General features: G+C 36.6%; 1 protein-coding gene and 1 pseudogene across 7 annotated transcripts in view; one reads left to right on the top strand and one right to left on the bottom strand.

Moving 5' to 3' along the window:
* The window catches only part of PALS2 (protein associated with LIN7 2, MAGUK p55 family member), a 104,266-nt gene that overhangs the window by 17,170 nt on the left and 63,155 nt on the right, over positions 1–23,941 (top strand). The window lies entirely within an intron of this gene.
* On the bottom strand, positions 22,916–23,825 carry LOC109387851 (uncharacterized protein C1orf43 homolog pseudogene; annotated as a pseudogene).

Genomic DNA, 23,941 nt, shown 5'->3' with positions numbered 1-23,941 from the left:
CCAGTGTGGCTGGAGATAAAAGAAAGGATGTTTGAGCAGTTAAGGGAGGGATGTGAGGCCCTTATGACATACTAAGTAATTTGAATTTTATAGGTGATGGGGAACTGATGAATGATTTCAGCCAGGGGAGAAATATGGTTATATTTGTATTTTGGAAAGCTTAAGCTGATGGTGGTATTGGGGATAGATGATGTGAGTAAAATAAATAGAAGGTTGTAGAAGTTAAGTGAGAGATAATGAGAGTGTGGACTAAGGCAGTGACAGTGGAGATAGAGAAAAAGGAATATATTTGAAAGATATGCAAGATATCAAATTGGAAGGTCTTGATGGTAGATTAGATAGAGGGAATAAAGGAGATTGAACAGGTATGCCTTGGTGCCATTAATTAAGATAGGGAGTACCTCAAGCATAGTGTGTTTACTGCTGTCTAAGATAGAGGCAGACAGATTTAGGAAGTAATGTGATAAGTTGTGAATATTGTTGAGTTTATGGTGCCCATGGGACATATTTAGAGATTAGGTAAGAAAATATGAGCCTGAAGTTCAGGAGATAGAGCTTGAGAGAAATTAGCATGTATTTATTAATTGATTGATCAATATCTGAATGCCTACTGTGTGTTAGAGGAGATAGAACAAGGAGTGAATTTCTAGTGAGGGGAGAGATAATAAGCAAAGATAGTTTCAGATAAGTATTATGATGAAAATGAAACTAACAAGGAGAGTGGCTGAAGGTGTGAGAGGAGAGTGGCTGGTTTAGATTGGGCGTTTAGATTCACTTTCTGGGGAGGTAATATTTATACTGAGACAAAAATGAAGAGGATAAGGGATATGCATGTGGATATCTGGGAAGATCATTTCAAGCAGAGAGAACAGAAAATGGTGAAAATGGGAAATGAGAGATGGGAAATAAACTGTGCCTGTTTGAAGAGCAGCAGGAGGAAGGCCAGTATACAGAAGGTGAGCAGACAAGGGGGAGAGTTGTAGAAGATGAACTCAGAGGGGTACGGAGGGCGCCAAATCAATAAAGCTCTTTAGACCATAGATGAGAGTTTGGATATTTTTCAAAGTGCAGTGGGAATCTTTGGACAGAAGGGTGACAGAATCTGTTTTAGTTTTAGAATGATTGCTCAGCCACTCTGGAGAATATTGTTGAGAACTAGAGTGAAAGTAGAGGAGCCAATCGTGGCTACTACAATAAATGGATAAGAGATGACAGTGGCTTAGAGTAAATGACAGCAGTGGAGGGGTGAGAGTCAGATTTTGAGTTGGTTACTTAAGATTACTTTTCTTCATTCACCTCCATCATAGCTGAATTTAGGAACCAGTTTATCTATGGATGAATCAGTTATGAATTCTAGGTATTTTTATAAGTGCATATATAAAGTGTTGTCTTGAAGAGACGCTATCGATGAAATTTATTCTAAAATCTAGTTTTGAAATACTAAAAAAATTCAAATTCGCATATTTAACAAAATCTGGCAGTGATCCTGTAGTAATATTTTATATTTATTAGTTGTGCAAAAACACTTGCAGACATTTCTGCTGGTTCAGTTATATTACTACATATTTTCTTAAAGTAATGAGGCTTTGACCTGCTTTGTTAATTACTGGTTAGGTAAAAAAAAACTTATTCAATGCAGTGCTACTACATTGTGAAAGCAAATTAGGAACAGCACTACCCATTTGAGCTATTTTAAAAAGAATCTGTCTATCTAACTCTTCTCTGAGTTCTGCACTTTAACTAGAAAACTTCTGGATGTAGTATGGAGCAGGGATTAGGATGGAGAAAGATTGGGGATTAGTACACCAATTAAGAGGCTTTTAAAATAGTTTAGGCAAAAGAAGATAAAAACTCTAAAGCAAAGGTTGGCAAGTAGAAATTGTGATGAGGATGAATTTGAGAATTTTATGAAGCGTAAAAGAAGAATGAAAAGATTTAGAGAAAAATTAGATGTCTGGAAGTTAGGGAGAAGAGAAAAATCACATGATTCTGAAATTTTAAGCTTTGGAGAATGGGTGGGTGATGATGTCATAATAATGGGAGCCAGAATCTATAGTAGGAGGAATAGGCTTGGTTAGGGTAAGTAGTTTTGAAAATGGTAAATTAAAGCCGCCATCTTTTGGACTCCCTGGGTAAGTATGTTAAGAAGGCAGAGAAAGGCGAGAGCTATAACTAATATTTGGAAATGATATTCGTATAGAAACTAGTTGAAGCCCTAAGATGTGAATGAGATCACTCGAGAAAAGAATGAAAACCTGAGAGACACCATCAGCAGTGATGGTCTGTGCTCAAGCAGGGAGAGGACAGAATATGTGATTGATTTTTCAGTTAGGTCATTCCTAAATTTATTTTAAAAGTTTGAGGAGAGCGGTGGCTAGGGAAGCCAGATAGCAGCGGTTGAGATGGGAAGGATGGAGAACTGAAGAAATGAAGTTCAGTGTGAACTACTCTTGAGAGAAGTTTGGTGTGGTGGGGCAAAGGAGATCAATCAGGCTAGACTTAAAAGGAAAGGGGGGTTCAGAATAGGGCTTAAAAAACAATTGCTACGGAAGGATGAGGAAGATGTTAGCAGCACATTTATAAATACAGAAGTATCAGATGAAAAAATATTGAAGTTACAAGAGAGGGATAACCCACGAGTCATGCTCCCACGTTGTGGGGGAGGGAGGCCTGATTCATTGCACAGGCAGCAGCCTTGTAGGGGAAGAGCGGCATATTTTCTTCTGAGATTTGAGGAGAAGAGGTAAGGAATGGTGCTGATGTACTTGATTCTGCAAGTCGAGGGGAATCGCAATAAATAATAAATGATAACCTCTTTTTTCCTTTACCTTCTGATAAAATCATCTGCTGACAATTCAGTGTAGTAAATGCCTGAAATGGGGAATGTGAGAGAAACCCAAGAAGGGACAAGTAATAGAATTGTGCAGCAATATTTGGGACCTTAATGATTTTTGAAGAACCAGGGAAGTTTGAGCATATTGAAAAATACGGGGATAAGAATAGGAAGAAGGGCACTGAAATGGAGGAAAAAGCTGTGGAAATCAGAGGTGAGGGGAGATGAAGCAAACTTGATTCCCTGAAGATTTTGTCTGGCACTACCTGTATTAAAAATGAGTGCAGGCGAGTAACAGCCAGGCTGCTGGGTGAATCTTCTCACTAAGTCTAAATGTAAACTACACCATTGATGCCCTTTTATCAAACCAAAGCATATAAGGGAAGTTCTGTTAAAGCCGGAAACTATCATAGAAAATGACTTGTAAAACATTTGGCAATATTTCAAACAATATCTTCAGGTAACCTTCTAAAAATTTATGAAAGACACAAATTACCATGTTGTTAGTTCATCTTGTTACCAACATTCTCGAAACACCCTATCCAGCCTTTCACTGCTGGAAGTGAGGGCTGGCAAGGATATCCAGCCGTGTCCAGTGTTTATGCTTGTTATAGGGACATTTGCAATGAGAAAAAGATAAACTAGTACCAGCATTCAATTGTCATTTCATCTATTTAGAGTGCTTTTTCACCACATTGAACATATTGCATATTCCTTAAGTTTCTTAAAACCAGTAAGTCTTCCAGATAGGAAATGTGAAGTTAAAGCCTGAAAAATAATCTCTCGTTTTAGATAGGATGTAATTTGCTGCTCTCACCGAGGCAGTGCTTTCTTGGACTTTCTAAATTTCTAAAGCTTTGTTAATTGATTAATAAAGCTATTCTATGTAGGGTTTTCATCTGGATGCAAGGAATCAAAGTTCTCTAATATTTGGACTTCATTTTGACATTTCATGCAAGGACTCCTTGTGTGGGAAGCCTGCGTTTCCCTATCTTTGTACCTGAGTATTCTTGCCCAAAGGGCACAACTGAGTTGCATTATACCTTTGGGAAGAGACTGTTTCCCCCCATCAACAATATATTTTTTTGCTTATTTTTAATGCAATGCCTTGTATTTACTTTCATGTGATGTTTGGTTCAATGCTTTAGAGGCAGGTGGGTATAAGTAGAAGTGAAGAACAGCCTGAGTGGAGATAAATAATAAAATATTACAAATTGATGGCTAATTCTAGTAGTTCATAAAATATTTTTACGTACACATCTCATTTTAGTATAACATAATACTATAATCTGAATTATATTTGATTACAGGTCAGTGGTTTTTGAGCTCCAGTTCTTAGAGTAGAATTGATAGTGTGTGAGTTAAGAAAAATGATTTGAGTTGACACTAGATAAACATGGCAGTAAGTAGAAGCATTTTTATGGTGAATTAAATAAGATTGAATAAAAAATTTCCTTTTGGTTAAGTTAAATCTTTGTACCTATGAATGTAGAAATATACATATCTTTTAAAATTGAAAATGTTATTTATAGGCTTTTAAATATTGATTTTACACATTATATTTCAGTGGAACATTTTACCAAAGTGTATTTCATGCCGTAATGCACACAAAGAAGACTATGATGAAGCACATCATCAAGGAGCAGCTCGGTCTTCCCTGGGTTTTGGCCTTTATTAAAAAAACAAAAAAAACAAAACCTGTTTGTTTTTAACTCTAAAAGAATGGTAACAATTCTGCTTTTTCTACAAACTGTTTACTATTTACACATGAGAGATGTATTTTTCGTAGGTTTTAATTTTGTATTAAAATTGTTAATGCATGTATAGATAGATGAAAGACTAACAGTGCTCCTCAATTCTCTTTATCTCCCTTTCTTGCTCCCCAGAAGGTATTACTTTGAGCTTCTTAGCTGATTTTTTTGACATTGAGCGCTGTATCAGTGATATAACATAAAGCATGCTTATGTTGCTGAGTCTTCATTTTTCACTTTTAACCATTTATGGGAGATGAGTAATTAGCTTTTTCCACTTTACCCCTCCCCCCCCATATACCTTATACACTTCTGATCCCTCAGTTTTCCCAATGTAATTATATTAGTAATTTTGATTGTATCAATATTTGTTAATTGGTCCATTAATAAACTGTAGATACCTTTCTCCATTCCTGTATTTTCATTTTCTTGGAGTTAATATTTATTTGCTTAGTTTTCCATATGTACTACTACTTAATAATCCAAACCCCAAATCTCTGCTAGTTTTCTAAATCACCTTTAAATATGTTTATTCAAATTTATCAACTTCATTTTCTTGAAGATTTCACTCCAGGAGCCTTCTGACTTGTCCAGTATAGACTCAACTTTCTCCACACCTGACACACACTTGTCATCATCTTCCTGAGAATCACCTTTGCCCTTCTCCTGGGTTGAGTCTTCTAGTTCCTGTATCTCGTATCTCCCCTTTTTCTGTTCTACCCCCTTGTTTCCGCTCAGAGGGCAGCATGTCTTTTTTTTTTTTTTAATCATTCTGAGAAAAAGTGTTTGTGGTAGATTAATTTCATGAAACATCATAAGCAAATATGAGAATTATTTTTAACTATCCTCATGATTGATCATCGGGCAGAATAAAAGAGTTTAGGGTGGAAATGTTTTCAAATGCATCATTTCATCATCATCTATCATTGGATGTCATCACTGAAAAGTTCAAAAGCACTTTGATGCTTGATTCTTGACATGTGTTTTTTTATTTTTTCCTTTTGTCTGTAGTGTTCTGAAATTTCACAGTGATGTGTTTTGGTATAGGTCTGCTTTCATCTGTTTCACTGGGCCCTCCATTTAGTCTAGCAACTTAGAGCTTTTGGTTCTGGAAAATAGTAATGTTTTCCTCCCCTCCATTTTTCTATTGTTCTTTCTATAACTCCTCTTATTTAGATGCCCTCTGTTAGGTCCTCCAGTTTTCTTCTATTTTTCTACCTTTGTGCTTTTCTACTTTTTTGGTATTTCCCCAAATTCATCTTCCATGATTTCTATTGAATTTTTTTATTTCTGTTTTTGCTTTTTTTATTTTTTAAGAGCTCTTTGGTTTCCTCTGGATGTTCCTCTCCTAGAGCAAACTTATTCTAGTTTCATGAATACAGTATTCTCTTATTTCTTTGAGAATTTTAAGGACTGTTTTCTTCACCCTAAAGAGTTTCATTATTCCAAGTAGATTTTTACCTGTTTGAGTGTTTATTCTGCTCTCTCTCTTTCACATTACAAGCTTTTCTCGGCGTCTAATATCCCAGGGTTATAAGCTCATTGTTAAGAGTGGAAAACTGAAAACATGAAGCTCTGCATGTTGAGTTTCCCTGTAGCTATTCTGAGAATGGTATCTTTGGGGGTAATACCTGATCTCGATGTCCTTGTCTTTTTCTCTTAGGCTGGTCTTATTCTCTAGAGAATACTCTTGACATCTGCCTGGAAGGTCAAGACCAGGATAAAGCCTCTGATAGTAGAGAGAAGCAGGTGGGGGGAGGGAAGGGGGTGGGGATTAGGGGTGTTGTCTCAGTATACAAAATTCCATTTTCCATGTGATTTCATTGTTAATTGTTCAGGTACACTTTTTATTTTACTCTCTGTAAAAATAAACCTCTTTTTTGGAGGGTGAGGGACTGACAATTGTTACCCTGCAAGGAGGATGGGGTTGAATTACTGATAAGTAGTATAATGAAAAACTAAGCCAATAAATATTAACTCCAAGAAAATAAAAATACAGGAATGGAGAAAGGTAGCTGCAGTTTACTAGTGGATCAGCTAAGGAATACTGACCTAATGTTATCTGAGTCTCCTTACTGTACTCCTCACCTCAAGTAACTCGTGCTGCTAATTCTTGAGCCTTTGGAAGATTCTGTTGCGTAAATGAAATTTCCTGCTTTCCTAGCAGCTAGTTTGGAGTTTAGCCTCTTTGGGTTGGCTAAATCAGTTACTCATTTGCGCATGTTTTAACAGCTTCCAAAGTCAACTTTTCTCTCATTCTCTCTGTCTTTGTAAATGTATCCCTTTAGAAATAAAATTACAGACACGCGTTTTATTACATTTAGGAAGGGTTTTAGGCAAGAGCAAAATTAGATGAGTTCAATTTATCTTTACCTAGAAACTGATATTTGTCCTCTTGAATAAAAGTGTTCATTTTACTTTAGTGTTTCTATATACTTTTTTCCAACCTTGACATTTGTCAAATCCAAGCACACCAAAATTGAGGAGCTTGTCAGAGAGAAGAGTTTCTGCTAGAAAACTAGTCTTAATTTCAGTTTTTAATTATGCCTTGGGTAAAAGGATCTGTGATGAAGAGCACCCTTTACTTTCCCTTCCAGAAGAAAGTTGTTTGTTCTAAGAGCCACTGCAGCCATCCATGCCTTGCTTCAATTTGAGATGGTTTTTTTTGTTGTTGTTGTTGTTTTCAGACCTCTTGAATGTTAACACAAGAAATGAATTGGCTCCTTTGGCATACTGGTGCTATTACAAACTCACGCTAATTCCAAAGTGACTTTGCATTTTACTTTGGTATGTGTTAGTTTTTTTGTCTTCAATTTGAGCTGAAATCTAGGTAATAATAAGGAAAAATAATTCAGAAAAGTAGTTGAGCATTTACTAAGCAGTTGTTGGGTACCTATTGCATACAAGGCCCTATACTGGGAGCTATAATAGAAAATTCTTGTTCTTTGAAAGGTTATAATTTAACGAAGAGAAACAGGGAACATACATGAAACACCTAGTGAGTGCTGGAAAACCATTCTTTTCCTTTGTTTTGCCAGATGTTTTTATTTAAAAGCAATTGGGAAAACGGGAAAAGAAATGAATATATGTATTCCCTTTGGATCTTGGCTTCTTTTATTAACCGCTATACTAGGTTTTTGTTTTTGTTTTTGGTTTTTTTTGGAATTACATAATGTACAGTGACATAATTAAAAGCTGTACCTGTCATCACTCTTCTTTCAGCATTTCTTTCATTCTTGATCATTGCTTTTAACCCTAAAAGATTACTTTAAGCAAAGACTATGAAAGAAAAAAAAATTTTGATAATTTGGAAAAAAGAAACTTTTATATTTAATACTTTGTTTTTTTAGATTTCAGTAAATACATTTGATTCAATGGCTACTTTTCACAGTTTCAGGGAAACAGAGATCCTAAAATAGAGTGGTGAGAAGTATCTCTTCACCCACTGTTGATCTGTGGCATCCAGCATCTTTGGACGCTTCTGACTGCAAATAGTTTCTAATGGACATTTCTGACTATTAACTTTGCATTTATTTCAGTCATCCATTGTTCTTGCAAGCAGTTATTTACTGCTCCTGTGCGTGTTATTACTGCAGCTTATTTCCTTCCTTCTTATTGAATTTTGCAATTGCTTCCAAGTCTCTGGATATTTCTGATTCCACGACTGTGTCCAAATACTTGGTGTGGCAGTAGGAATGAGGAGAGATAGCTGGTGTTGATCCATAGAAATCTTTTGTCCGTAGAAATTTGTTGCCTACTCCTTCAGAGCTAAAATCAATACAGTCATGCTGCACAGTGGCAAGAGTAGGACTAGAAACTGCATTTTCTCATGCCCAGTGCTCTTTCCGCTGACGAAACTTAATTGTTTCATGATTTTTCTTCATGTCTGCTACTTACTGACATGCAAGCCCTCAGTGACAGAACAGAGCTCATCATACTCCCATGTTCTTGGTCAGCCCCTTGCAAAATGCCCTGATTTGTTGTCCTTCCAGTCTCCTGGATATTTTCCTTCTTCTTGTTCAGGGAAAATATTGAAATAGCTTTGTAGAGGGATCATCTATGGGGAATGCTGCTTATAATCTATGATTACAGCTGAAAAAGATGAGTATGGTTTTTGGTCAATGAGTGGAACTGAATTCTTGATTTTATTTTTCTTTTCTTTTTTTTTTTTTTTTAAGCTGAGCCATCCTGCCACCTGTTGGCAGCTCAGCGGCAGCTCAGCTTGGGCCGCGAATTGAACCGCTGTTGCTCAGAGCTCACACTCTTGAGCGAGCTCTTAACCAGCTGAGCCATTAGGCCAGCCCTTTTCCTTTCTTTTATTGACCCACCTCTGGCATGTCTCTTAAACTTTTGCGCCACATTTTTCTCATCTATAAAATGGAGATAATACCTATCCCATCCAGCTTATGGAAATTTTTTTGAGACTAAAATGGGATAGAAAGGTAATAATCTACACATCCAGTTGTTATTATTTGAACTCAAGTAGTGACTTAAAGCAACACTTAAGATTCATTGAGTTAGGGAAAATGGAAGCATGAATGTTTAAGTGACTGATCTAGGTGGAAGACAATGGGCAACTGACCTAAAAATGAAGCAAAAAAATATATAGTTTGTACATTTACAGTGGTGTACAGGCATGATTCAGTGACCGAGGAGTTGTAAAGAATCAGGGATTGTTAAGACTTTTACCACTGATACCACTTGATGGTTTTGGTTAAATTAGCCTGTGTGTTTATATTAGCAGAAAAGTCTAAAAACAACCTCTTATAAAAATGACTCCTTAAAACAACAGTAGTAAGAAATTCTTCCTCACACATTTAGTATTAATAGAAAAGATTGTCTACTATATCATTTTACAGTTGTGAGAGAGTAATATATATTGTAGTAGAGTAAGAAAAGCCCCCTGGCCTGATAAGTATTTACCAAGAATCAGTATAGAACTTAATTCTTAGTTATCTCCAACCAAGTACCCTCGAGCTACTTGTAGGAACTACAGTTTTCATTTTGTGTGTGGCTTAAAGTGGAAGATAAGTTGTTTTCATTTATTCCCACAGTGTCTTCAAGACTTTAGTTTTTGGAACCTGTAAAGGTTGTGATTAGGGTAAAAATGGAAAAAAAAATCTGATTTATAGGATGAAATTTAAAGAATTAAGAGTGATTGTTAATGAGTTTTCTTCATTGTAATTATTAAGTGTAGGTATTAAAGAAGTCATAACTTAAATGGTGTTTGTTAAAGTTATTAAAGGTATTATTTCATATGATAGACTGAAGTGGCTTACTAGGAAAGAAATCCATGATAAAAACTACTAATAATACATAAGGAATGGGTATTGAAGGGATGAAGTGTTCTCTGTAAGGAGATTATCTTCGGAGAGACAAATTCATGACTTGAGAAATGAGGCTAAGCATTTTTGCCTAATAAAACCTTGTATATAAGTGTACTTAATTTTATTAAGTAAAGTGGTTTTCCTTAATCCTTATGAATTTGTATAGAAACCTCTAGAAACCGTTGTGATACGGACTCTCCATATATACAGTTCATAACTTGAGCAACCCATTTGTTAAATTATTATTTTGTTACACAGGTATACATAAATATATTAATTTTCTAACAATTTAAAAATATTGCCAGATAGAGAGCCAAGAACCTTTTTAACTAACCCTCTTTCAGTCTCTGCTCCTTCCCCAGGGTAATTAATACCTATTACACTTTGCTTTACCTTTCAAGATCTGTTCCTCTATATTTATATATTTGTACCTGTGGAAAATACAACATTTCTATAAATATCACACAATATTATCTTCATGGCACTTGCTTTTTTCCACAGAAAAATGAGTTTTGGAGAGCCTTTTCATGTTAGAACATATAAAACCACATTGTTGTTTTAACCATTGCAGATTACTCATAGAATGGGCATTTCACCATTATCCTGCTGAGGAACATTGAGGTGGTTTTATTTTTTTCCCATATTTTCCAATAATGTCACAATAAGCATCTAAAAATTGTTTCATTTGAAGCAATATTACCAATTCTCATGATGATCTCTTTCACCTGATAAGTTGTGACAGTGAAGACTTAGTACAGTTAAAACTTTGAAAATCTTTCATTAAAAACATTACTTGAATTCTGGTAATGGTGGCGTTCAGAGTCTGGCATTTCCCCTCTGCAAAAAGCAAATATAAAACTGGACAGAATTGTCGAAAACAGCCATTTAGGGGTACTGGAAATTGACCAAAAGCAGTAAAAAAAAAATTGATCTTGCAGAACTGTTAGGGCTTGGGGTGAGAGCAATTCGAGTCTGTGGCCTTCCTGCCTGTGCTCCACCCCACCCTCAATCCCCCTTGCTCAGTTGGCGAGAACTGAAGCTTTGCCAGCCTGGGACTGACAGAGAAAACCAGCAGCTTTGCTGCCAAAGAATTGGGGGTGGGGTGTGTGTGTGTGTGTGTGACTTGATTCAGGAAAGGGAGTGAGAGGGGACACAAAAGCCTATGGCTTTGCTGGTGAAGTGGTGGATTTTGTTGGAAACAGATGGGAAAAACCTGCCGCTATGCTAACTCAAGATCGTGAACATGGTTTGGGGTAAGCCGTGGACCAGTAAAATTTAATAGGGAAATCCTAGAAATGTGAGAGCCATAGAAGGGCTGTGATAAGCTCTCTACACAGCTCTGATTGATGGGAACTCCATATTTGGAGGGGATACCCGAGAGAGCCTGGCAAAATAGTTTGAAACAAGGGAGACTGGAGAACTGGCTGCAGCTTTGAACATATTCCCAATCTATACACAGATCAACTGGCAGAGGATGGAAACCTTACAGACTTGAGATGTTTAAGCACAACCTTTGCCCAAGTCATTGGCTGATGACTAACTTGTACAGACACAGGCACAACCCCTAGGAAGCCAGGCTAAAACATAAAAATAAGAATTAAAAAACTGAGCAGAGATGTACCAAGTTCATACCATGGAGAGAAACAGATTCTGCAGTTTAAGTTCAGATGAATTACTAAAATAGACCCAATAACTATGAAAAATAAAATGAATCCAGAGTTACTATAATATATTAAAGGTTTGGTGTTTAACCAAAACCTGCTGGACATGGGGGGGGGGAGGGGGAATAAAAGGAAAGAAAACTAATACCAGAAAATGTGATCCACAATCATGAAAAACAGTCAAAGGAAACCGACTGAATGGGCTTGATGTTGGATTTAACAAAGACTTCACATTGATTGTTTTAAATATGTTCAAATAATTAAAGGAAGGGCTAACAACACTCAACAAATTGAGAATCTCAATAGAGAAACAGAAAGGAAGAGCCAAATAGAAACTTTAGATTTGAAAAGTACAATAATTGAAATGAAAAAATTCATTGGCTAGATTCAACAGCAGATTTGCGGTAGCGGTGAAAATGTGAAGATCAGTAAAACTATTCAGTCCAAAGAAGAGAGAGGAAAAAAATGTGCAGAAGAGTAAATAGAGCCTTAGAGAACGGTGGGCAGTGTCAAGCATTTTAACATACATGTAATGAGAGTTCCAGACAGAAAGGAAGGAGAGAAAAGCAACACAGAAAAAATATTTGAAGGCATAATGACACCAAACTATCCCATATTTGGTGGAAAATACAATTTACAAAGGGTTCCATAATATGGTCTAAGTGCACTATACCATCTCTCCCACTGAATACAGCTAAAAACTGGACAGAATCCATGAGTAACTATTTGTAGACTGAAAAGTAGCAGGCAGGTTCGAGAAGACAACCAAGGGATTTAAGGACCACTGAATCGATGGTGAGCTTTTTTTCTTTTCTTTTTTTTTGGTATCCTCTGACCCAGCCCCAAACCGAAGAGTGGGCATCAGAATGAACAGAGAAAACTCCAGATACCTTGTAGATGCTCAGCACAAGTGCCGAAATTCCTCTTTTTTATTTTCTGGGTTCTCTTGCACTCCAGCCCCCAGGAAATCCTTTAGCAACAGTGTGGAAGCAGCTACAGTAGTTAAGAGGAGCCTAACTAAAACTCCAAGGGAGAAAACCTTCCTCTTCAGTTGGAGGAGTTGTGGTCCTGTTATTTTCTCCTTTCTGTGTTCTCTGGCCCCCTGAACCAAGTCATGAGCACAGTTGTCGGAAGTACACAGCAGAGTGGGGTAAACAAAGCCTAAGATTTCTGGCTAGAGGATTGGTAAATCCCAGAGAACCAGAAGTACTAGATAGATTACGGATAGGAGGAGGTCTGGAAAGAGACTCCATAAAGTTGTTTATGCACTGCTGGGTGCACCCAGGAGCTGTGCATGTGTGGATCTAACCCGAAAGAGCATATATAGATGTTGAGTGCTGAAATACTGATAGAAGACCACCTAAATCCCAGACTGCCTAGCGTGCGGTGCATATGGGACAGATCCAAATAACATTGTGAAAGTTTTGAACATTTTAGCAGTTTCTTATAAAGTTAAGCATATACTTATCATGTCACCTAGCGATCCCACTTGTAGTATTTACCCAAGGGAAATGAAACCTGAAATTCATAAATGGTGCATTGCAGATAAACCTGGCAGACTAAACTAAAATGGCAATGGTACTTCAGGAGATCAGAATTTGAGGCCTGAACTCAACTTAGGCTGTTGCTTGGTAAAACAGAAATATCAACATTTTTCATAAGATTTTAACAAGACACAGAGTTTCATAACATAATATTAAAAATGTACAACATACAATCCAAAATTATTTGGCATGTGAAGAACCAGGAAGATCACTACTCACATAAACAAAGATAATCAGTACAACAGCTAGATGATACAGATGTGGGAATCATCTGAGAAAGATTTTTTTTTCCCTAGCTGAGCCATCCTGCCACCTGTTGGCAGCACAGCGGCAGCTCAGCTCGGGTGGGACTCGAACTGCTGTTGCTCAGAGCTCACACTCTTGAGCGAGCTCTTAACCAACTGAGCCACTCGGCAGGCCTTTCATCTAAGAAAGATTTAAAGTAGCTATTATAAATATGCTACAAGAAGTAAGGGTGAGCTATCTTGAAATGAATGTCTCCATAAAGAAATAGAGGAATAAAACCAAGTGGAAATTTTGGAACTGAAAAATGCAATAACAAATAAGAAACTAATTGTACAAGTACAGTAGCAGAATGGAGATGACAAAGGAAGAGTCTATGCACTTGAAGCTAGATCAGTAGAAATTTATGCAAATTGAACAACAGAGAGAAAAAGGGTTGAAAAGTGATGAGCAGAACTTCAGTGACCTATGGGACAATACTAGGTCTAACATTTTGTTTCATTTTCTTTACACCCAGAAGTAAAGCAGAAAGAATATGGTGCAGAAAAAAAATATTTGAAGAAATACTGGCTGAAAACTTCCGAAGTTTAATGAAAAACTTAAACCTATAGCTGCAAGAGGTTCGGTGAACCTTAGATGGAATGATAAGCCCAATGAAATTCATGCCCCAGACATATCATAAACTGTTGAGAAAAAGACAAAAATACTGAAACCCAAAAAACCAAAACCCTCTAATAACTGTTTGAGTGAACGTAGATTTCTCATCAAAGACTATAGAGGGCAGAAGGAAGTAAAACAATGTTTCACATATGCTGGGGGGTGGTGGAGGCTGTCAATCTAGAACCCAGGGCCGGCCTGCCTTTTTTTTCTTTTGAGAACGTCTTTCTGAAAGCATTGCATGTAATAGAAAATTGTTTCTAAGAAATAAGGTTGCCAGAAAGTTACACTAACTACTTTTGCAAGACACTTGATTTATAATAGGAATATCGATAAGTTCACCAAAAATGGTAATTTACTTTTCCTTTCTCAATTAAACTTGTTATCAGAGGATGACAAGGTGCAAAGCAGTCAGTTAAGATTATTAAATTAGAAAAACCCAACTATTTGAATTCTTTTGAGAACATTTTAAGGTAAGAAAAAGTTGTAGTTAAATTGCTGTTAATGAGATTCATTTTTCATTGATATGGAATTAGCAGTAGTCACGATGAGAAATGGCTGAAGAGATAATGAGTTGCAGAATATTAGATAAAACAGAATATTTAGCATTTACACATTTTTAGTAGATTAGTCATTTAATTTATTTGTATAGCCTTATGAGTTGTATCGGTGTCATTTATAATTTAGAGATAAGGAAATAAATGTGTGGTTAGATTTTATTTAAGTGCTATATTGGAAAAAAGTGACATTAGAGTTTAGTTCTCACTGTATTTCAGTCACTCCTTTTGCTGCACATGTTCTCCGCATTTATGACACTTCTTTATGAGGCAATTTATTATTATAAAAAACAATAAAATAATGACCTTTTGCTGGAAATTACTTTATATAACCTGTTTAAAGGACAGTTTGACATCTGACAATTAAAAAATCACATATCCTTTGACCTAGCAATTCTAGTCTTAGTATTTACTTACTAACAATGTAGATATAAATATGTGTGTGTGTATATATATAGATATATAGATTCTGATTGTAACCCTGATTATAACTGCAAAAAATAGAAGCAACCTGTATATCTTTCAATAGAGGACAGACTAAATAAATTTTGATGCATCCATATAATAAAGTATTAGATATATTGAAAAGAATGAGTTCCAATATGGAAAGATCACTAGGTTATTTTATTAATAAAACAACCACATGCATGTAATTAAAGAGAATATATTCAAATTCAGGCATAAATTTTGTCTGAAAGCTAGAAAGAAAATGTCTTTAGAGGAGGAGATCAAATTTTGTGTTTATTTTAAAATATTTCAATATTGTTAGACTTTCTTTTACTACATATGAGAATATATACACATATTTATATGTGTGTGTGTGTGTGTGTGTGTGTGTGTGTTTGTGTTATAATGACTTTTTAAAAATAACATGTAAAGTTTTTTGACTCACAACATTTTTACTCCAACATCTTCTGGTATTCAGTATTACCAATAATATTAATAAATGGTATAGAAGTCTGATTATTGTTATTTTTGCCTAACTCTTTTCTTTCTGGAAATCTCCATTTTCTTCCCTTTTAGTCCTCAGCATTTTGAAGTTTCATTTAGATGTGTCCAGTTGTGGGGTCTTTTTCATTCAATCTCCTCTGCACTTGGAAAGCCTTTTATTCTGAAGTTCTGAAGTGTTGTTTGTATTTAAAACTCAGGGACATTTTCTTCTATATTTTTCTTCAACTCTCCTCCCCATCTTGTCTCTGACCTTATCTTACGAAACTTCTGGTAGGCACTGTTGGACTTGGCCTGTATGTTTTCAGTTTTATCGTATTTTCCATCTTTTTCTTTTGCATTTGAGAGTTGACTTTGACTTGATTTTCCTGATTAGCAGTTTGAACCTTATTCTCTTAATCTGCTGCTTGATTTTTTTTAATGAGATGATAATATTTTTAATTGCCAGGAACTTTTTCTTATTCTCAGGTTGCTCTATTTTCTCCCTCTTAGTGGCAGTAGCCTCTCACACATCTCTGAGAATGCTAATAAAACTAAATCTTTTAAGTTCTGTTCTCAGCACCATCTGTCCTCTTACCCCCAGTTTAACTTGTTCAGCTATGTCCACTGTCACTGATATTTTCTTCAGTCGTCTGGTGATCTATAATGGTTGGTTGATATTTATAAATGGACTAGTTGGTTAATCCATAATATATATCGGGTGAGGATTTCCTCTGTAGTTGTGTAGGCCACCACCCCACCCCCAGCCCTCTCTCTGGAATGGGAGGGAGTGAGTAGGCACTGAGTAAACGTGAGCCTGTCCTCAGGCAGGGTTCTTCAGATTTGTGGGCAAAGAGCTGGTGAGCAAGCTGGGAACCCTCCAAACAGCTAAATGGAGAAGGAGGAATTTACCCTGGAGATAGAATGTATTAATATCAGTTTAATGCTTTCAGTTGGAAAAACAGAAGGGGAGAAGGTGGTACCCCCCCACACTAGAGTATTAGCAAATGTGGTAAGGGAGTTGGGGGTGGGGGGAGTTGTCGTAATAACTCTGGGACACTGTAGGCATTTTGGTGGAGAACAGTCCTGTGCAAAAGTAAATTTTTGCTCCCCAAATGCCACTAGTTTCCTGTTTGAGAAATGCTGCTGTAGTGTATTCACTCTCATACAGTCTCCTTTCCTTCACCCCACCCCACCCCCACTTGAGTGTCTGTTTTGAAGAACCAGATTTACTTCAGCCTCTGGGCTCCTTTGTTTAGGCCTCAACATCCATGTTAGGAACCTTTCCCACGCAAAGCAAACACCCACTGTCTCTGAAAAGAAGTTGGTGGTGTTTCAGCCAAAAAGTGGCTCTTGTGTATGGGGTTCCTTAATTGCCCTGACGGGCTCCCCCTACACTGTCCCTGCCCTTTTGTTGACTCCAAGCTTAGAGTTGCTTTAGGAATGCTTTGGGAAATACAGCTCCACATTTTGTGTGAAGGCTTTAAATATGGATCATGCATTCAAGGGTTTCGGTAAGATGAGCTCAGTTTGGTTGTTCCCAGTAGGATGCCTGTCCACTGGTGCCTCCCTACTTGCCCATCTTCTTACGATCCCACCTCCCCCATTAAAGAGTGAGTTAACGTTTTCCTCCTTTCCTCTACTCCCTCAGTGTTAATCATGCACTAGGAAGTACTGTTCTGGGAGTTTTCCATGTACTATTCAGCAGCAACAAACCTGTGAGATAGACATTATTGTCATTCCCCACTTAGCAGATGGAAGACACTGCCTGGAGAGGCGAGGACACTGACTCAGGGTTTTAGGACTAGTTAAGTGGCCGAGTCCAGGCTCTCAGCTACTGTGCAGTGTTACCTAACTCTTATTATTATTGTGCTTTATATACTTTTTTACACATTTTGGTCTACTCTACTAGATTGAGTTTTTGGAGGAAAGATAGTGTGTCTCTCTATTCTTTTCAACACCTAACACTGTGCCTGGACTGTAAATTCTTAGTTCATGTTGATTACATTAGTTCAGTGCATTCAAAATTTTACTTTTCTTTTTTTTATTCAATATATCCAAATTAGAATTTCAAGGTACTAGTTTGAGAGCTAGGGTACTGACAGCATAAAGTCATTTTATAAAAAACAATTGTTTTATTAACTTAAATAATAGTTTACAAGAACTCTGCTGTCTTGGTCAAATCAGTTGTGTGAAAATAGTTGTGTCAAAATTTAACTTTAAAGAAACCTGACTTGATCTACATTTCAGTAGGTTTTTTTTCTGTATCATTTCTTGGAAATGTATTTTTAAAAAGAATCCTGCTGCTCTATTGCAAAATACATTAGAAGTAGTCCAAATGACTTTCAGGCACCTCTTTTAAAATTATGCTTAAATCTTTCCAAATGCACACAGAATGAGATTTTGTTTCTTATTTCCTGTACTCTGTAAATTATGCATTTTTCTAGTGAAATAATTTTTATTTTATCTATGAAATATAAGAGCAGAAGTAATTTTTAACATCTTATGAAAACTTAATTTACCTATCATATTTTCAATGGGGAATTCAGTTTGTTGGATTGAATGGGAGTGAATATATCACCAAATGTTAAGTGGCAGAGCCCAGGCTCTTAATTACTATGCTACATATCACATGTGGTCACAAAAGAATTTTTAATATTAAAATAGGCTGTAGTCCTAATTTATTAAGAATAATTTATTTAATTACTTGTATTTCTAAAACTGGATAGAAATGCTTTTGTAAAACAATTCTGCAAGACTTTTGGAACAGAATATAGGTGGGTAAATACACATAAATACTCATTAAATTTGCCTTCCATACTGAACTAGAAAGTTAGAAATATATTTGTATGTAAGAAGTATTACTGTAAAAGCTTGCCATTTAGTGGGTTAAACATTCAAAGATACCACTTCCTTCTTTTTGGCTTGTTGTGGAAATAATTTGTGGAAAGTTGGTAACTTTCAGATTACTGCTTTGTAAACTATACCATGTTTTGCTGATTCCAAGTATTATAGACATTTTATTTACAAATAACAATATCTAAATCATTTACAATAAATTAAATAAACTATTCTTGATATTGGTAACAGAACAATGTTACATTTTTGCAACAGATTGTTGAGAACTGGTGGGCTAGTTGCTGGGAATATGGATTTGAACAAGACATATGATTTCTATGGTCATCAGAGTTAGAGTTTAGAAAGGAAATTATACATTATTACCAAAATATTTAATTATAGGCTTGTCAAAGTTATAAAGTATAGAATATTATGAAAATATACAGAGGGTGACAAAAATGTATACACATTTTAAGAAAGGAAAACACTATTAAAATTGTAATACTCAATATATACAAATAACAAAAGATGAATATGTCATGTGTATACATATTTTTGGCACCCCCAGTATATTGGGAGACTTCAGCCTAATTGAGGCAGCCAGGGACATAGATATTCTGCTCCTTGAAGGATGTGTGTGGATTAAGTACACAAAGGTGATTGTGCATATGCGGTAGCAAGTGGTAGGCAGACTTGGTACCAGGACTTGGGAAAGACGGGTGTGACTAAAGCTACAAAAGAGTGGTACAGACTGAATCTAGCAATGTACCGTATTTGCCGGCGTATAAGACGATTTTTTGGCCCTGAAAAATATGCCTCCAAGTGGGGGGTCGTCTTATACGCCAGGTACACTTCAGATAGACTGCCCATAGTGCTTGCCCGTGCCATAGTGGCCTCCCGATGCCCGCCCACTTCATTCCACATACCGTTCAGGCATCAGCAGCGCTGCTGGGTGTATGCTCGGCTGTTATGCGATTTTGCTGTTATGCGATTTTACCACACTCGCAAAATCGCACACAGCCGACCATATAACAAACTCTGTATTTTGAGTGGAAATGTTAGGGGGTCGTCTTATACGCTGAGTCGTCTTATACGCCGGCAAATACGGTATTGAAAGGCTTATGGGCCATAAATTTATATTTTAATAAGAGTGTGTGTGTGTGTGTGTGTGTATGTATGAATGAATGAATGAGTGTATGAGGCTTTTGTGGTAGTCTGGGCAAAAAATGGTTTCGGCTAGGACTCATGAGGGTGGTGATGGAAAGAACTTGTTGGAATCCACAAATATTTTAGCAGGTAGAATCTACTGCTCCATTTGCAGTAGTTTATGCTCTAAGTTCGTTTCTCTTCCTATTACTTTCAGACTTTTGAATATTTTGCTATTTTTTTGTCCATGTTTTTCTCTTTAGCCATTCTCCTTATTCTCATGGTATTTGTTTTGTTTTGTTTTGTTTTGTTGTTTCACCTTTATTAGTACTTTGCTGCTGTTTTCATAGAGATTGTGAAGGGAAAGAACATAAATTCAAATCTACCATATTTCGTTGAACCTTATCACCACTGATTTGAAATGTAACCTTTAGCATATATTAAATCCTATTTAGCTACTGTTTTAAGATTTGTCTGTTGCTGTGCCAATGTTGCACCATTTTAATTTATAGTGTTGTTATCCGTGACAGTACAGGTACCTCCTTTACGTTTAAGCTTTTTTCCAAGTATATTGGCTAGTTTTACATAGTTTCTTTTTCACACAATTTAAGAATAACTTGACCAAAAAATCCTGTTGAGATTCCTATTAGGATTTATTCCATTTTTTTTTTTTAAAGAATGATTTGGAGAGAACTGACATTTTTATGGTATTAAATCATCTTACCCCAGAACATGATCACTTCATTTATGTTTTTAAATATCCTTTGGTATATTTTATAAATTTTCTCGTACCTATCTGAACATTTTTATTTTAGCCTTATTCCTTATTTGTAGATTTTGTTGCTATTGTGAATGGGATCTCTTTTTCCCGCAATGATGTTTTCTAATTGGTTATTACTCTTATTTAGGAAAACTTGATTTTTCTATATTGCTCTTATATTTAGTCACTTAACCAAACTCTTGTAACTTGAATAATTTTTCAACTGAGATTTTTCTAAGTAGTCATCTCTAGTTTTTAAAAATGTCTTGTCTTATTACTAATTGATTAGAACTTTCAATATAGGTTTGAAAAGTAGTGATCTTAGTGGGCATTCTTATCTTGTCCCTGACTTTATGGTAAAGCTTCTAACATTCTCCATTAACTATGATACTTCATATAGATTCTGGTATAAAATGACTGGTTTCCTTCTATTCTGACTATGGTAAGATTTTCCCTTAGGACTGGGTTTGAATTTTATTTGGTTTGTTTGAAGCATTGAGATGATTGTGGGGTTTTTTTTCTTATACTGTGAAAATAAAATTACATTATGTATTTCTTAATGTTAAACCATCTTTAATTCTTGGATAAACTGTACTTGGCTATTAATTGGTATTTTTAAAGACATTGTTAGATTCAGTTTGCCAGTGTGTTTAAGATATTTGCATATATGCTCATAAATGAGTTTAGTATATAATTTTTTTTAATTGAATTTTGAAATCTATAGAAGTTGGAAAGCTTTTGGTCTTTTCTATGTTTTATTTTAAAAACATGAATTATCTTTCTTGAAGGTTTGATAGAATATATTCTTAAATCTGTCCAGGACTAATGTCTTTATAAAAGGGTAGATCTTTGAAAACCTTTTCAATTTGTTCTATCATGAACTATTTCCATTCTTACCTCTTCCTTCTAAACTTCAATAACTAACATTTTCCTAGAAAATCTCTATTTGGCTGGATTTTAAAATAAAGTTGTTCATTGTAATCCCTTTTTAAATCTTCTTTATGCCTGCAGTTATTTTCTCATTGCATTCCTAATTTTACTTGTGTCTTCTCTTTTCTTAATCAGACTAGCCAAGTATTTGTCTGTTTTTATTGGTCTTTTGAACAAGCTAGCTTATTGATCAAATCTATGATTTGGTTTTTTTTTTGGATTGATTTTTGGTTTCCCTTTTATTCTGTTTTTTGATTTCTGCATTTCCCATTATCATGTAAATTTTACCATGTAAATTTTGGGTTTTCATGATCCACAGCAATTTTCTCATAGTTTCCCTCTCATTGCCCTTTTCTAGTGGGAGAATTCTTCAGTTTGATCTTTATGCACATTATAATATATATATATATATATATAATATATATGTATATTTATATTTTAATCTCTTTTGCTCTTTCTTTTCTCCCCCCACCTCACCCTCAATTCTGTTTCTTTGGCAGTTAATGCTTCTGGTTGTTGAATTTAGTCACATTCATCCTGCTCCTTTTCATAAGTGTTTTGTGATTTCTTGATTTGTTCATATTTGTAACTGAAGTATCTAAATTAAACATATTAATTTTGCTTAGGTCAAATAAGAGTCCGATTTGTATATCATTGAATTTGGCTTCGAATTAAAGGGCTCATTCTCAAGTGATTATGACGGGAGAGTGGACCTTGCTAAAAATTTACCTTTTGAGATTTGGGGACTTTCCTTTCTTCCCAGAATCTCTGAGTAAATTGACTTCTACCCAACTTGGCAAGGTTCTCACTGCAGAGAGCTTCCTATTTCATATATTAAGCTTTTACATACACTGGAGTTGCCTTGTGGTTATCCATGTCTGAGTAATTAATATAGATTTAATTCATGTTTTAATATTTTATATGGTTAATTCTCCCTCATTTCTTATATATTTTCTTTGTTTTTTTCAAGTGTTTAGGATAATATAATTAAAAAGAATTAGTGTATTTTTTTAATAGTCTGTGTTATTAGATAACTAATTTATAAAGTCAGACCAGTGAATTGACTTGTTAGGGGTACCTGTTCCTTCATACTTTCCCACTGCATCCCAATAAAAGAGGGGAAATGAGATTATACCAGGTTTCAGAACATTATTTATTTTGTTCACAACAGAATAAGGAATGAAAGTGTTAGGGCAGATCCTTGCACAGCAGGGAAGTTCTGTTAATGTTTTCACATCCTAGTTTAACTGGGACACCAGGGTAAGGTGTTGTGCACACACCCACCACCTCACCCAGCCTCCCTACCAGTTCCTCTGTCTTTCCCACCAATCAACTCTGAGATGTCCCAAATCCAAACAATTCCCTTTCAACCATGTATAAAGGAGAAGATATGGAAGATGCCAAGTCTCCTTATCCCAACTCTCACCTTTGGGACTAAATAGCCCGGAGCAGGGCAGGTGAGCTATGACCAAAACCAAATGAGGATTTTTAAAGAAGCATTAACTAGAACATTAAGAATAACATCTGAATTCAACTCCAAAAAAAGTGCTACCAGGGGGGAAATAAAATCTTAGCAGATTTTCTGAAACTGACCCTAAGAAAGGGCTGGGGAATGATCCTGTAGGGTGAGCTCTAGCAGCTCTGGACTCAATAGGGCTTCAGCTGGTCCAGCCGGGACCTACTGAGCCGGATGCCCGGGGGGCTGCAAGGCAGGCCACCTAAAGTCTGTTGGGCTCCATCTTTAGCGAGAGTCCTTCAGTTCCATTACAAGGTACTCCCCAGTGTATTGACAGTTGTCCTTAAAGCTCTTCAATTCGAGGAAGTGCTTGGTGAGTTTGCTCTTCTGACTGGAGGGGAGGTATGTTACCTGAAGGTTGTTGGGGAGACTTCAGGAGACTGGGTTTGTCTTTGGCTGCTGACTGGCATTGTTGCTGAGAGCTCCCGCTTTGCGCTTTGACCACGGTGGCCAGATCAGTCAGTGCCTCCTGATAGCACACGAGCCCTCTCTGGCCACAGACCCGTGTTCCATAGCGGGCTGTCTGAGCCATCCAGCAGGTCAGTGAGGGCCCTGCACACACCCTTGCATGGGGTGGCAGTGTCTCGAAGATCTAGCAGGTAGGAGCAGAAGTTCTTGCCCGTTAAGGTCTGGGGATGCCAGCCTTCAGCTTGAAATGGGATCTTAGAGGCCTGGACGGTACCCAGAGCTCTCATCCTGTACAGATAGTTGTAGCAGCTCTGGTTTCCCGCGGTTTCCAGCTGTAGCAGTCCTTCATCATCCTCCATAAGGAGCTACGGTTCATACTTGACATACTGAAGACTGACTAGTCAAATGAATATCTGTCTTCCCTTTCAAGTCTTTGAGGGCATGTGTCCCATGGAGACAGGATGTCTCCTTCAAGATTTCATTGAAAAGCACACAATTTGCTTCTTCACAAAAATAAATAGCCACACAAATACCAGCTTGCTGCTGACCTTTGTCAGCACAGCATTCCCCGTGGGCCGCCTGGTACTGCTGGACGCCGTGGCCTCCCCAACCTGTGCAGAATGTCGTCCGTTTACGCCCTTGCCCTGCCTCGGGAGCCTGGGTTTTCTGGAGCTCCTTGGCCATTTCCTTCTGGGGGAAGACCAAGCCAAACCTGGCCTGAAAACATGGCTCTGGGAGGGCCTATTGTGTTTGTACTAGAACTTCATTAAATGTACAAACTAGCTTGGGAATGTTTGACAACTTGACAATATTGAAGATTCCCTTTCCAGGACATGGGATATT

Source organism: Hipposideros armiger, unplaced genomic scaffold, assembly GCF_001890085.2.
Source record: "Hipposideros armiger isolate ML-2016 unplaced genomic scaffold, ASM189008v1 scaffold_171, whole genome shotgun sequence".
Lineage (NCBI taxonomy): Eukaryota > Metazoa > Chordata > Mammalia > Chiroptera > Hipposideridae > Hipposideros > Hipposideros armiger.
The sequence above is the reverse complement of the archived record's forward strand: the minus strand, read 5'-3'. Positions and strand labels throughout refer to the sequence as shown.